Here is a 15351-nt window from a genome sequence, read left to right as displayed (position 1 = left end):
GTTTGATATTTTAAACATTTTAAACTCGATAAAGTCGAGTTTGCCCAACAACAGTCAAAGTTCCTACTTTATCTGAGTACCGTGTATCAGTTAATGTAATATTACAAAGCCGATATAGCTTGGAATACTTTGGAACCTCGAAGGCTACTTTGTAGGCGACAAAAATATGGTTAGTGTAGATCTGCTTCTCTGGAGTCTTTTCTAGGATTTGCTGCTGCTAAATTATACAGCGGCTCTTTAGGTCGCAATGATAGTCCGATGGGCACAAAATTTAATGTAAGGTTTGGGTTTACGACAGGGCTTCAGACCGGCAACAGTGGAGTTATCTCATTATGAATAAAAATTACCAACATATGTGTTGCGACAGCCCTTAAGTATTTTATACTAAGCTTCTCTAGTATGATTTAACGTAACATATAAACGTAATCTAATGTAAAGAACCTCTTGCGAGTAAAATGATATTAAATATAATTTCTCCACCCTGTGTTCATTCTAAGTTTAACGTCTAGTATATCTTCATAAAGCAATTCACTAGATGATTAGCGCCTAAAATTATGCTGTATAAAATGTAATTATTATTGTGAAAACAATACTTTGACGATTTTGTATTTATTGGGGAGATAAGGAAGACATTACTCAACACAGTGGAATCGCGGTAAATCACACCCCGACAATTCGTAAAAATTAAACGTTTTTTTGGTCTAGTAGATATTTTGTTTTTATTTCTAAAATTACGCGTATATCCTTTCATAAATCTTCATTTGTAATTAACATCCTAAATATAAGTATTTTTTACAGCTTTTTAACATCTACGAAATGTGTTTGAACAACATTTTACCTAAAAAAGCGTGTGATGTAAACAACAACACGTAAAAAAGCATCAGTTGGCTTTTCCGTGAGATATGTACCCTCAGCCTAAGTAAACTGAAACATTCATCTATGTAAAGATGGAATACTGGTACACAATCAACATCAGAATTTTGTGGCCCTTTTTGACATTTCAACTTGCCGACAGAAATATGAATTGGGATTAAAGCTCAAAAATGTTGAGGACGAGGTATTTAAAGAAATATGCCGACATAGTCCGTTTTGGAGTTGAATTTTCCTTCCAATAAATATGCCGCCCATCAGTCATTTCAGTAGGTCACCATATAATTTAGAGCTTTTCTTGTACGTATAAATAGGGGCTCCAAATGGGGAAAATTGTCTAACAACAACATCAATATGCCTGATGACGTTTACCTAACCAAATTAAAGAAACGATCGTCGCATAGCGGTTGATGTGCAGGACTTCGCTGGATATAATTTTTTCAATAAAATCTCCTTAGGTTATATAGCTCGATTAATTAAATTAATCAAAACAAGTAAGAAAAGGCTATAGTTGGACGGGGCCGACCATGTGATATCCTACACCTTTACACCTGGGAATTAGCTTTCCACATAACAAAATTTCTTTATGGAACAAATAAACTTATTGTAAGAAGTAACTTTGTGCATTCTTGTACCGTATCGCACCAAGCTTAAAGGGAGGACAAGGGAGACTTCTCTCATATTAATGAGTGAGTGTACCCCGATTCATATTCGCTCAATGATATGGGACCCACAGCTTATCTCCGAGTCCGAACGGTGTGCCCTAAGACACCACTTGTAGAGAAATTGTATATGGATGAAATATTCAGAAAATGTCGCAAACCTTACTGAAGGATATTTTGCCACCGTTGAAAATTTGATTTTGCCTGACTGGGGAATCGTTTTGCAAAAAGTTGGCAAAGGGACTCGTGCTGCACTGTATGTATAAAAATCCAATTCGAAAATTAAAACGTTAGGGCACCATGTAATTTGTAATAATGCAAAAATTGGAAATATAAAAATGTGGTTCTCTACATAAAACCCTTTATATATTGTGCAGTAGGCCCGTTATATAGCAGACACGAAGATCAGTGGATCTATTTCCATATGTAGTCTACTTTGCCGGTATATGTCCTCCAGGAAATAAAATATAGACCAATATTTTTTTGGTATTTTTCATACACAAGTAATGGCCCATTTTCCCGCTAAATATTATCAGATCATCATTCAAAATTGTAAGCATCTACTTCGACCTAAAGTCTTACCTCGTGCAAAATTTCGTGAAAATCAAAGAAATAACAGGGTGTATTAGGCTGTAACTCTGATATCTTATCATGTACACCAACACAATTGACATCAGTAGAAAAGTCAAGCGTTCCTCTTCCAAGTATAACCTACCTGCCCGGAATGTCTCTTCCAGGAATAGAGATAAAATCTGTATTTTAAATTTTTTTAAAATTTTCACACAAAAGTTGTGGTCCATTTAAACATCTAAATATTATCTGATCGCCATCTCAAATGACAAGCTTCTTCTTTGTCATATTCTCTTATCTTATTAAAAATTTCGAGGCGATCGAACTATTACTGCGACCTACAGAACAGCTACAAAATCGGATAAAAATTATGTTTTTGGTCCATTTCACCCGCTAAATATTTCACGATCATCACCAATTAAAATAGCGATCTATTCTGATGTGAAACCGACCTCCATACCAAATTTCGTGACGATCGGTCCATAATTGCTGCCTGGAGTTTGCTTACAATTTATAATGGACAGACGGACACACGGACGGACGGATGGACGGACACACATCTCAAAATCGGTTCAATCACATTGGGGTCTCCGACGAGTATTTCGCGGTGTTACATGAATTTTTACTAAAACAAACACCCTTTCCACATAGTGGTATAGGGTATAAAAAGCTTTACACAGAAAAACATATTTTAAGAATTTTTACATATGTATGTTTTTTACATATATATGTTCGTGATGTAGTTTTTTCATACTGTACATGTACCTCACATAAGATGCATGTGCAGTTTCTTATATCCATCCGAAAGCCACTATTTTTCAAAAATATATATGATTTTCATGAAATGCAAAATCACTTTCCTAGTTTTCCCTATATTCTCTTTATTTGCTCTCATATTTCCTCTCTTTTTTGGTAAATGCTCTCAACTTTGTTCTCGGTTTCTTTTGAATGGTCTCACCATCACATTGACACCTTATCAATAAACCACAACACAATCCCCACCATTGTCTCACCAACACAATGAAACTATATCAACAAACTACAACAATACAAACTAAACTAACACAGTCGCAAAAATTGTTGTTAAATAACTAACAACCCAAACAAATACAGTGTGATTGGCTGTACGATATAGTTCGCATCTACAATTTTTTTTTCATTTCTTTAATATAAAGGTAACATCTAATATGTCAACCTAGTACTGATAGACTCAACATGTATTTGCATATGGTTCATATTGTTCTGCTATGCTCACAAGACGATAACTACAGTGAAAATCATTAGAAGAAACGGGTAAATTACAATAATACAAAATAAAAACAATAACAACAAGTAAGAACGGCGTTAAGTTCGGCCGAGCCGAACTTGATATACCCTCCACCACAAGTTGTATTGAAGTAAAATGGAATAATTAGTTTCCTTTCGTGTATGAAGAAGACTTAATACTAAATTTCAGCAATTTCGGTAAAACAATGTGAGGCACCATTCTATGGGGGCTATTTCAAAACGTCGATCTATACCGACAAATTTCTGACGGAAAGTTTTTAGGCTCAAAGAACACTAAATACCAAATTTCCTATATTTCGGTAAGAGAATCAAGAAGTACGTTTCTATGGGGATATAGGAAGACGTGGACCTATACTGATAATACTCTTCTGGAATATTTTATAACTCTTGGAAGACAAAATAACGAATTTCAGTCATTTCGGTTGGATATTGACGTAACAGTCTTCAGTATTACGAAAATCGGGGTGTACCGTTATATGGGGGCTATATCGAAACGTGGACCTATACCGACGAATTGTAGTCAGAAATGGGGCAATATGAAAGCGTGGACCTGTACAGACATATTTCTGGTGAACAGTTTTATATCACATTGAAGACTAAATACCAAATTTCAGCCATTTTATGTGGAATATTAAAGACACAACCTTCAAAATACGAAAAATCGGGAGATGCCTTTCCATGGGGGCTACATATAGGCGTGGACCAATATCGACAAATATAAAGGGGAAGTTTGGGTACCCCCAACGAAGTCTAAATACCATGTTTCAGACATTTCGGTGGAATATTCAGGTCACAACGTTCAAAATACCGAAAATCGGGAGGTACCGTTCTATGGGGGCTATATGAAGGCATGGACCGATACCGACAAAGTTCCGGGGGAAAGTTTTATACCACCAACGTAGACTAAGTACCAAATTTCAGCCATTTCGGTGTGATAATGTAGCTAAAACCTTCAAAATACCGAAAATCGGGAGGTACCGTTCTATGGGGGCTATATGAAGGTGTGGACCGATACCGACAAAATTCTGGGGGAAAGTTTTATACCCCTAAAGAAGACTACGTACCAAATTTCAGCCATTTTGGTAGGATAATGAAGCTAAAACCTTAAAAATACCGAAAATCGGGAGGTACCGTTCTATGGGGGCTATATGAAGGTGTGGACCGATACCGACAAAATTCTGGGGGAAAGTTTTATACCCCTAAAGAAGACTACGTACCAAATTTCAGCCATTTTGGTAGGATAATGAAACTAAAACCTTAGAAATACCGAAAATCGGGAGGTACCGTTCTATGGGGGCTATATCAAAACGTGGACCGATATATGCCATTTTCAATACCAACCATCCTGCAAGTAATAAAAACTTCTGTACCAAATTTTGACTCTCTATCTTTTAAATTGCGAGCTGTATCTTGATTTCAACAGACAGACAGACGGACGGACGGAAATGGTCAAATCGACATAGAATTTTATGCTGATCATTAATATATATACATTATAGGGTCTCCGACGAATATTTCGATGTGTTACAAACGGAATGACAAATTTAATTATACCCTCCATATGGTGGAGGGTATAAAAAGCAGCAAAATTTGGCTCTGGTTTGATTGGTGGTGGTGTGGTGGTTGTTAGTCAATAAAAACAAAACAACTCGCCAAAATTGTTTTTTTTTTAATCTCCCAGTATTTTTATTTTTTTCTTAATGAAAGGCGTTCATGAAATGCAGAAATTTGAACCTTGACAAGACTTTATGAACACTATTCCTATTAAGCATGGATTTGATCTAAGTTTGGACATACATAAACATACTTGGGGTATAAAACCATTATTTCGATGAGGCACATTTTCGTCGTATGAAAGTGTATATGGGAAATGTTAAAAACTCTTTCATATTCCATTAAAAATAAATCTGTTCGCACAACATCAACAATTTTAATTTTAACAATAACTCTTGATATTTTACCATCAATGCCGACATATGTATTTGGTATTAATTTCAAGCTCAGATGGTCACTATCATCTCATTATACATACATCGAACAGAAATAGAGATATCCTCATTGTAAATAAAATTCCACATATTGTAAATTGGGATATCTGAGCGTCTTTTTCTATATTTCTAGTATTTTACCACTTTTGGTAACGCAATTGGGATCGATTTATATTTCAGTATGTCACGTTTTTTAAAATACACCCGACCAATGCTGGAATATTCAATTCAATTCAACAATTCAAATAAAACAAGTAAAAAGTCGTTAAATTCGCCCGTTTCGAACTTTTAATGCCCTCCACCATAACATACATATTCGTAACTAAGGTTTGACTTACTCTATATTAACAGTGTGGACCTATGTTAAGCAAATTTTGGTGGAAACAATTTTGTGACTGCAGGGAACCTAAGATAGCTAAAACTCTCAAATAAAACCCGAAAATTGTGGGCTATACCAAAACAAAGAAATATGTCGACAACTTTCTGTGGAGAAGTTTCGTGATTGCAGGGAACATCAAATATCAAATTATGGGTAGTTCAGTCAAAAAATTTAGGCAAAACCCTCAAACTACACAAATCGGGAGGTACTTTTATATGGAGCTACATCTAAGCATGATCCATGATGATGAAAATTTTTGGTGAAGGTGTGTTGTGACCCCTTAGAACCTTAAATGTCAAATAACAGCTAGTTCGGTTAAAAATTGTTGCTAAAACCCTAAAAATACCGAAAATCGGGAGGTACCGTGACATGGGAGCTTACTTAAACATCGTCCTATGTTGAGAGTATTTAGTGGAGTAATATTGTAACCCCTAAGAACCTTAAATGTCAAATTACAGCTAGTTCGTTAAACATTTTAGCTAAAACCATCAAAATACCCAAAATCGGGAGGTAGCGTTTTATGGGGGCTATACCTAAACATGTACCTATGTCGACAATTTTTGGTGAAGTAGTGTTGTGACACCTAAGAACTTTAAATATCAAATAACAGCTTATTCGGTTAAAATTTTTCAAAATACCGAAAACAGGGATGTACCGTTATATGGGGCTATAGCAATAAAATGGTCCGATATAGCCCATATTCGAACTTGACCTGCCTATGGAAAAAATAAACTCGGGTGCAAAAATCCAGCCCTCTAGCTCGATTTTTGCGGACGCTAGTGTTGTTACAACAGACGGACATGTCTAAATCGACTCAGAATTTCATCCTGATCAAGAATATATACTTAATAAGGTCGCAAATGATTATTTAAATGCGTTACATACGGAAAAAGAAACTTAATACACCCTCCATACTATGGTGACCATCAAAAAACCCAAAATCCGGGGGTAGCGTTATATGGGGGCTATACCTAAACATTTACCTATGTCGACAATTTTTGGTGGAGTAGTGTTGTGACACCTAAAAACTTTAAATGTCAAATAACAGCTTATTCGGTTAAAAATTGTCAGCATACCGAAAACAGGGATGTACCGTTATATGGGGCTATAGCAAAAAAATGTTCCGATATAGCCCGTCTTCGAACTTGACCTGCCTATGGAAAAAAGATACTCTGGTGCAAAAATCCAGCCCTCTAGCTCAATTTTTGCTGACTTTTGTGAGGGTATAATAAAAATGGAAAAGTTGGATGTACGCCATCCTATTATGCACTTGTAAAGGTGATATTTTCTTCTTCTATTTACGGACTTTACTTTTGGAATACCCCTATTAGAAGCGGAGATATTATTATAAAAATGAAATACTAAATTTAACTCCACATATGTACGCTTTTTGGCAATTCTGACTACTGAAGGTAACCCGATCATTTTCAAAATCGATAGCCTTCTTGTTTTCTGGGACCCGCAACAACATCCAAAATCTTTCTCTCTTATTTGTCCACCTAAGCCAACATTTACTTTGCATTTTTGAAAGGTGAAGTTCTCCGCTTTCATTATTACTGAAGGTAACCCGATAATTTTCAAAATGGATAGCCTTCTTGTTTTCTGGGACCCCCAACAACCCCCAAAATTTGGATACGATTTCATAACTCTCGAACAGATCAACCGATTCGAATCAAATTTTGGGCATCGCTCCTCATCGCTCCAATCTTTGGGGGCCTCCCCCACAAAAATTTAAAATTTTTCTGTAAAAAGGTGTGACCGATAACTCTCGAAGGGAGCAATCGATTTGGTCCAAACTTTGCATATTGGATAATTCCTTCGAAATATTGATCGTTTTGAAATATTGACCACTCCATCGGGTCCGTCCCACACAAAATTCGGATAAAGTGAAGTTCTAAAGCTCCTCTCGGATCGTTTTGAATTTTTTTCAACAGGTTTTCTTTATGTATCCATATACGGCGGTACAATTTTTTCGGGCGCAAATCCGTACTTCTTGAGATAATGGCCTAAAACCTCCAAGAAACTTTTTTGTAACATGTTCTGCATATGGCCCTAGTTAAGATGGTAAAATTTTTATACCCTCAGCATTTTTGCTAACGAGGGTATAGACACTTTCATGCGGGCAAAATGTGCCTCATCGAAATAATGGTTTTAGACCCCAACTATGTTTGGACAAAATACGAATCGTTTAGAATTATGTTGTAACAACTTGTGTTCACTATCGCTTATACGACGGTATAAGCTTCATCATGGGCAACGAAAGATTGGCGAAGTGGACCGAAGAAAATGATGTGTTGGTCGAATACCAGGCAGGTTTTCGTAAAAACTACTCCACAGCGGATAATATATATAACCTCGCATCAATCGTTAATATTAAACTGGCAGAAAAGAAGAAAGTATACGCATTGTTTGTTGATTTCCGAGCTGCATTCGACAAAATCAATCGCAGTCTACTAATCTTCAAACTACACCAGATTGGCATTTCTTTAAAATTTGTAAAGATGGTAGAAGCTGTATATCATAATACTCAGTCGGCAGTGTGGACTGGAGAAGAGACGTCTGACTATTTTGAAACGGAAGCAGGTGTAAAGCAAGGATGTCTATTATCGCCGTTACTATTTTCCCTATATATTAATGATTTAAGCGATTCCTTGGAAGATGGCATAGATATAGAAGGAATAAAAGTAAAAGTTTTACTATATGCCGATGATATAGTCCTTCTTGCTGATGATGCGTCCACATTGCAACGAATGATACACAATTTGGAGGAGTATTGTAACAGATGGAGTTTAACTGTCAACACAGACAAGTCAAAGATAATGGTTTTCAGAAACGGAGGGAGACTGGCACAACAGGAGAAATGGTTTTTCCATGCAGAACAATTGGAAGTAGTAGGAGACTATAAATACTTGGGAGTAGTACTAACGCCACAAATGAAATTTATGAAGCACGTTCAGACGCGAAATAACCAAGCCAAGAGTGCGATTAATGCCACATGGAATAACTTTTTAAAAAAGATGACGTTTCCCTACAACAAAAATGGAATTTATATTTGGCAGTATGCAGGTCAGTGCAATGGTATGCCGCCCAAGTCTGGGGATATGGTTATTTTGATGAAGTTGACAAACTGCAACGCTTCTTTCTGAAGCGGATTTTACGACTACCAGAGTCCACACCAAGTTACGCTCTTTGTATTGAGACCGATGTGGAAGAGAGTCATATATATACGCTTCAACTCCATATGGGCTACATATCCAAAACACTCTTTCAATACAAAAATGAGAGGCTACCGCACAAACTAACAAAAATATTGCTTCGGAAAAACATATTTTGCGTGAGATCTCTTAATGACATAATTACTCAACTAGGTATGCAATCATTGGAAGAAAATATTACACAGACTCAATGGAGCTGTATGTACAACACGTTATTGGAGAGATTAGTCAATGCAAATAGAGAGGAGTCTATACAAAAGGCTCAAAGAAGCGAAACGCGCTTTTACAGAAAATTGGATTTAACTAGAGGGGTACACTATCTGAATAATAAATATAATATCAAAGAGATCTCATGGATATTTAAAGCACGAGTTGATTTAATTTACCTCAATGCTAATCAGAGGAGTTTGAATCTGACTGAAAATGATACGTGTACTTTATGTAATCTGGGTGAAAGGGAGACGATATACCACTTTGTTGGCATATGTCCTATATTAAGAGGGCAGCGTTTGCAATTCTTCAATAAACAATATTTAACAGAGACAGAACTAGTTGAAATCCTGGACGGAAGAGAGATGGCCGATTGGGGAAACCTTATTAATTATCTAAAGAACGCATTAAAATATCGCAAATTAATATTATCGGAGTACACCTAATAATTTTTTACTATCAATCTCATATGCATCCCTTAGATTGCTAAAATATTAGTGTAAATCATAAATCCGGCTGACGACATGATGTCAAAGCTGTAAATCTTTATTTCAATTAATCTCAATTTTGTAATAATTTATATGTTAGAATGAATTATTTATTACACATCCTTTTAATATTGTTATTCTGTCACATTATAATTGAAATTACAAATGAAATAAAGATACTACTACTACTACTACTCATCATGGGCGACGAAGATGAGAAAATAGCCTGAAAGTTGCAAACAAAAAACCATATGGCACCGTGTGTAGTTGTTGGAGCGCAAGATAATTCTTGAACGGATCCGCCGATTCGGTCCAAAATTTGCCCTTCGTAACATTTTGTCCAAATTAGTTTAAATTCGAAGATGGGTTATATCGGTCCACTCCTTTCGTTACCTCCCCCACAAAATGTTCACAAAATTGACACTTGATGGGAGTGACCAATTTGGTCCATACTCTACACATCATAATACATCTACCAGATATAGATTAGTTTCGAATATGGACTATATGTCCACTCCTTCGGGTACCTCTTACACAACATTTCGGATAAGTTCACTTTAAAACCTACTGTAGAATCACATTGTTGAAGCATTCGTTGCCTCAATTACGACGATAAAGGTTTTTTCAGGGACAAGTCCATACTTCTTGAGAAAACAGCCCGAAAGGCGTAGAAAAAATCCTGTGGTATCATATGCAGCGGCTGAAGAGGTTATCTTTATCGAACTGATCAACCGATTTGGTACAAAATGTGGCTTTCGCCACATTTTTGTCGCAAGCTCAAATGTCCAAAAAGGGTCACAAGATTCTGAAAAGACCCTAAATACTTTCGATCTGTCCGTAGATGAAAGTTTCAATTCACATAGGCTGAGGGTATGTCTCTGTCGGCAAAGCCGACTGATACTTCTTTACTTGTTTTTGGTGCAAATCCATCCAAAAACCTATTGATAAGGAAATTCTCCAACGAAAATACGGCTGGATAGGACATAGACTTAGGAAATCAAGAACAGAAATATCTCATGCAGCGCTGGAATGGTATCCTCAAGGATCTCGCAAGAGGGGCCAGCTTAAATTGACGTGGAGACTCACAGTCAAGATTGACACGACCAAATGGTTTAGCGAACTACGATCAATGACGAGAAGCAGAGAGACGTGCAAAACTATTGTTTAATCTATTTGTGACTAGACTAAGTTCCTAAATTTATGAACATGTCAATAAATAACAGCTGACTGATACTTTCTTACTTGTTTTGGTATATATAAGTATAGGTCTGCGACCATTATTACGATGCGTTAAAAGCTTTTTGCTCAAAACCAACTTTTAATACCCTCCCTACCTAGTGGTTTAGGGTATAATGATTACCACACCCACATTTTCAAATATTTTGGCATAGGTGTTTGACTACCTTAGTTTCGTTATGTTTTCGATCGTATGCGAGCAATGTGATAGCAAAAAATCTAATATTTAGTTGAAAAAAATCAATTTCTTAACAACTCTGCGATGTTTGTTATTTAATTAATGATTAACTGTATAATAATCGAATAGTTTACTGATAACCATAGTCTAGATGCAGAATAAAATCTGAAGTTTTATTTAAAGAAATGTACGGCCTCTATTTTACTGTAGGCATTAATGTATTTATAGTTATCATTTCAATGGCACGATTATCGGGGAATTGCTTCTGATATGAATGCTTCAAATTTGTAGTTGCTATTTGTAGTTTATGGTTATGATGGTGTCAACGATAAGATTAATTTAATAGATTTTATTGCAAATATTCATATTTTACGACAATTGACGATTAAATACAAACAAATAAATATTTGCAAATGCATTTTCCAAAAAGAGTCATTGTATTAACTAATCGTGTCTAATCATTTAACCCCTTTAACATCATTTGTGGTATTAGTTTACAGCATTTTATTGATAAAATTTAATAATTCCAAGAATTATGATTGTAATAATAATTCTTGGAAATATGCATTTTCTTTATTATTTACAACAACAGCACGGTGCAACAACTTTAAGGTAATCGAGTGCAAATAACTACTTCCAGTGTAAGAACTAAAAACAATGTTTTCTGATGTTTCTTTTTCGAATAGAGTTTCGATATGTCATAATGTTATAATTTGTTGAGACTTGTTAGGACATAATCGAAAATAGTTTATGTGAACCAAACATTGATAATAAATAAAGAACCAGAATTTTTGTTGTCTGGTTCTTGCATCATTGGTGTTGCACAGTGTAATCGTAGGTATTTACTTGCTGTATACAAAACAATTTTAAAATTGGCTAATCTTAAAAATTATCTACAATAATTTGAGTTGTTTGAAACAGAAAGAAAAACATTGATAAGTGTTTTTTGTATGAAACATATTAATAACAATATACAAGCGATTACTAAGTTTAGGGGGTATTTTCAGAGATTAGTGCATCAAAAATAATTTCTTCAAAGAAAGCGAATTCTTAGATTTTATATTTATTTCTTTGAATGGCAAAGTTTTGCTATGCGACACTGGAACATTAAAAAAAATATTACCAAATATTACAATTTTAAATATATAAAAGTTAATAAAATTTTTCAACACGCCTACGACAGCACATATTATTTATTTTAGTTCTTTTTCGCAGTATAAAGATTTATTTCAATTTCTTTGATTTTGTATACCCTCAGATTCAGAGGGTATGGTATCCAAACATAGTTTAAATTCGAAGATGGGGTATATTCGTCCACTCGCAGTATAACGATTTATTTCAGTTTCTTTGATTTTTTATATCCCCTTAGATTCAATCGATGTATCCGAGTATCACTCATTCAGAATTCGCGAACTGTTAACATATTCTACATAGTACGACTGAAATTCTTTTAAAATGAAGTGTTTTAGGACGGATTCCATAATGTCGACCATTAAAATTGATATTCGTGGAAGCTGTGTTGGCATCAATGTAGAAACATGGGTAAAAATTGGTTGAAACCAACAATTTTTTTATGTTCTCTTCCGGTTTCTGGCTTAATCTTAAATTTTATAGACCTATGCCCATACAAAGAATCAACAAATACTCCAAGGGCAACATGATACTAGTGTATGCTTTTTCGATATATTCACTGCATCCACCTAAAATTGATGCTGACATTTTGAAGCCGGAATTTCGGGTTTTTTTAATTTTTTTTAATAAACCGGACGCGCAACGATATAGTTTTCCAAATTCATAATAGGATTTGATACGTGAATTTTTTAAAAAAACCTATTTTTGCGTTTAAGATTTACAAGTACCATTAAATTTCGACGGATCGAATCCGTCTACTAAAACCGCGTATATAGATACATTGAATATAGGAAAATCAGCAAATATATACTTTGACAAATCCGCTCCATTTCGCTCGATTTTCTCTAAAAAAAAATTTACATAATTGGAATCCTTTATACGCGATTATAATATTTGCGAAAACGCGTGTCATAAATTAAAGAGATACGCGAGTAATATGGGTCTTTTACTCAAAAAAATGTGGCGGCACATCCGCGGTTCTCGTATAATCTATTTGAAATATGTGTATATTGAGGTAGTTTTGATGGGCGCTAATGAAACTGGATGCGCATCAAAATCGTATGCAAATTGCGCGACAGGTCCTTTAATGGAAGACAAGGGTGACTTCTCACAAAAGACTAGATGAAAAAACAAGTAGACATTTGTTATAAGACCTGAATAAATATAAGGCGTTAAATGTCCAATTATAATTATACTGTCATAGAAGGATCTATTGGACTAGAAAAAAAATTGCCCGGAGTCGAGTTCGTTTTTTTTCGACTCAGACACTAATTCTAGAAAAAAATTGCTCGACTCCGACTCCGAAACCCTGGTTACGACGGTTCAATTTGTTTCGGGGACAAGACCATACTTCCTGAAAATGAACCCAAATAACCCATATGGATGTCAGCAGTATTGTGTTTACTTATTTTCTGTAAGTCCGTGACTGAGGGTATATCTCTGTCGCCACAGCTTATTGATACTTTCTTAATTGTTTAAACTCAGTTTTCTATTGTGTTCGTTCTCTAGCTGCAAATTCGAGGATCAAATCGGAGTGGTCGAGTAATTTCACACAAAATTTTCTGGCCGTTTTGGAATTTTTACAGCAGTTACATATGATGAGGGTATATTTGAGATACATCTTGGGATAATTGTTCTAAAGTTGTAAAAACCTTCGCGCAAAAATAATCTCGAAAAGAGTACCCGATTTGGTTTAGACTTTGCACATGGAAATAGTTCTTCCACACTTCATCAAATTTGAAAATCGCTGTCAATATTACATTCAACCTTTTGTTGAATACCCTAAGTTGTCGCTAAATATGGTAAATAACTCTAATAAATCTAATTAGGATCCCTAATTAAAACCCCTTGATTTTACATCAATATATTTTTTATAGACGCCAGGAGTAATAGATCTCGAAAACTATGAGGGAGAGGACTAACATTATCTAATTTACCAAATGCCGAGATTTTGAAGTGCAGTTGGCCATTTTCAAAAAATTTATCACTTTGGAAAAATATCTGAATGGTTGTAAAATGGTAAATCTTAGTATCCGTGCGTAACAGTCACACAGTATGACAGTATTTAAATTAGGTTTATGTAGTACCGGAACTATCTGGTTCCTCCACCAAGAAACGAGATTTTTGTATGTATCAAATCCGAAGATCAAAACTATGAAAACACAAAAGTATAGTGAATTAAAGGATTCATTTAATTATATCGGTCTAGAAGTATTTATAGTATTGAAAAACTAACATTGTATTGGTGTCGGAAATATTTGGAACGATTTGAAACTAGATTTGCCAAACTTGTATTTAAATGTGTACGAGTACGTGAATGTCATACGACTGAGGATAGAAAATCATTATTTATGGTTGTGTTATGTAACATTAATATTGCAGTATTAACCTATCATTTCAATATATTTTGCAATAGTCAAAAACCTGAAACAAGCTAATCTTAGTATGTATTATGCTAATTTTAAAAAGAATGCGTATTTGATTAGATTTTATAAACGTAAGTATTCACCTACAACAATAAAAGTTGTGTACATACATATGGATGTACGAGTATATACATACTTGTGAAGGTACCCTACATACAAGTTTGCAGAAAACATTGGCTAATATTGGTAAATCGAACACACGGTTTATATGCCTATTTCTTTAAAGGCTGGAGGTGAAAAAGGTGTTGTCTAGCATTTTCGGTGTTCACATTTGGTGATATATTCGTACAACATTTCAAAACCAAGAAGGATATGATTTTACATAGCGGATATTTATCTAGCACCACATTTATTGTAAACTCGGGAAGTATTTTTCCGAGTTAGTTGTTTTTAATTGAAATCTATTGAAGGAATGTGTACTGTTCGTTACCCTTTAGTTTGATTTTCCAAAATAACCGGCCGCATCTCACTCCTAGATATCAACAGCGACCCGCATTTTAAGTCTCTGTTTTATTGCATTGCTAATTTCAAAATTCCTTTTTACACAATAACAATTTTTATCAAGCTGGTTTCGATATGTAATTTTAACATTAAAGAACTGACGACTTGAGGCATGCATTTATTTCATCTGCTGGAATAGTATAATATAATATAAGTGTTTGTCTGAAATCTAAACATCAATTGTTTCTTAAATCCTTCAAGAATTGATCT

This window comes from Musca autumnalis, unplaced genomic scaffold (genome assembly GCF_047663935.1).
Source record: "Musca autumnalis isolate F117 unplaced genomic scaffold, ASM4766393v1 scaffold_2, whole genome shotgun sequence".
In the NCBI taxonomy this organism is placed as follows: domain Eukaryota; kingdom Metazoa; phylum Arthropoda; class Insecta; order Diptera; family Muscidae; genus Musca; species Musca autumnalis.
This window is presented reverse-complemented; position numbering follows the sequence as displayed.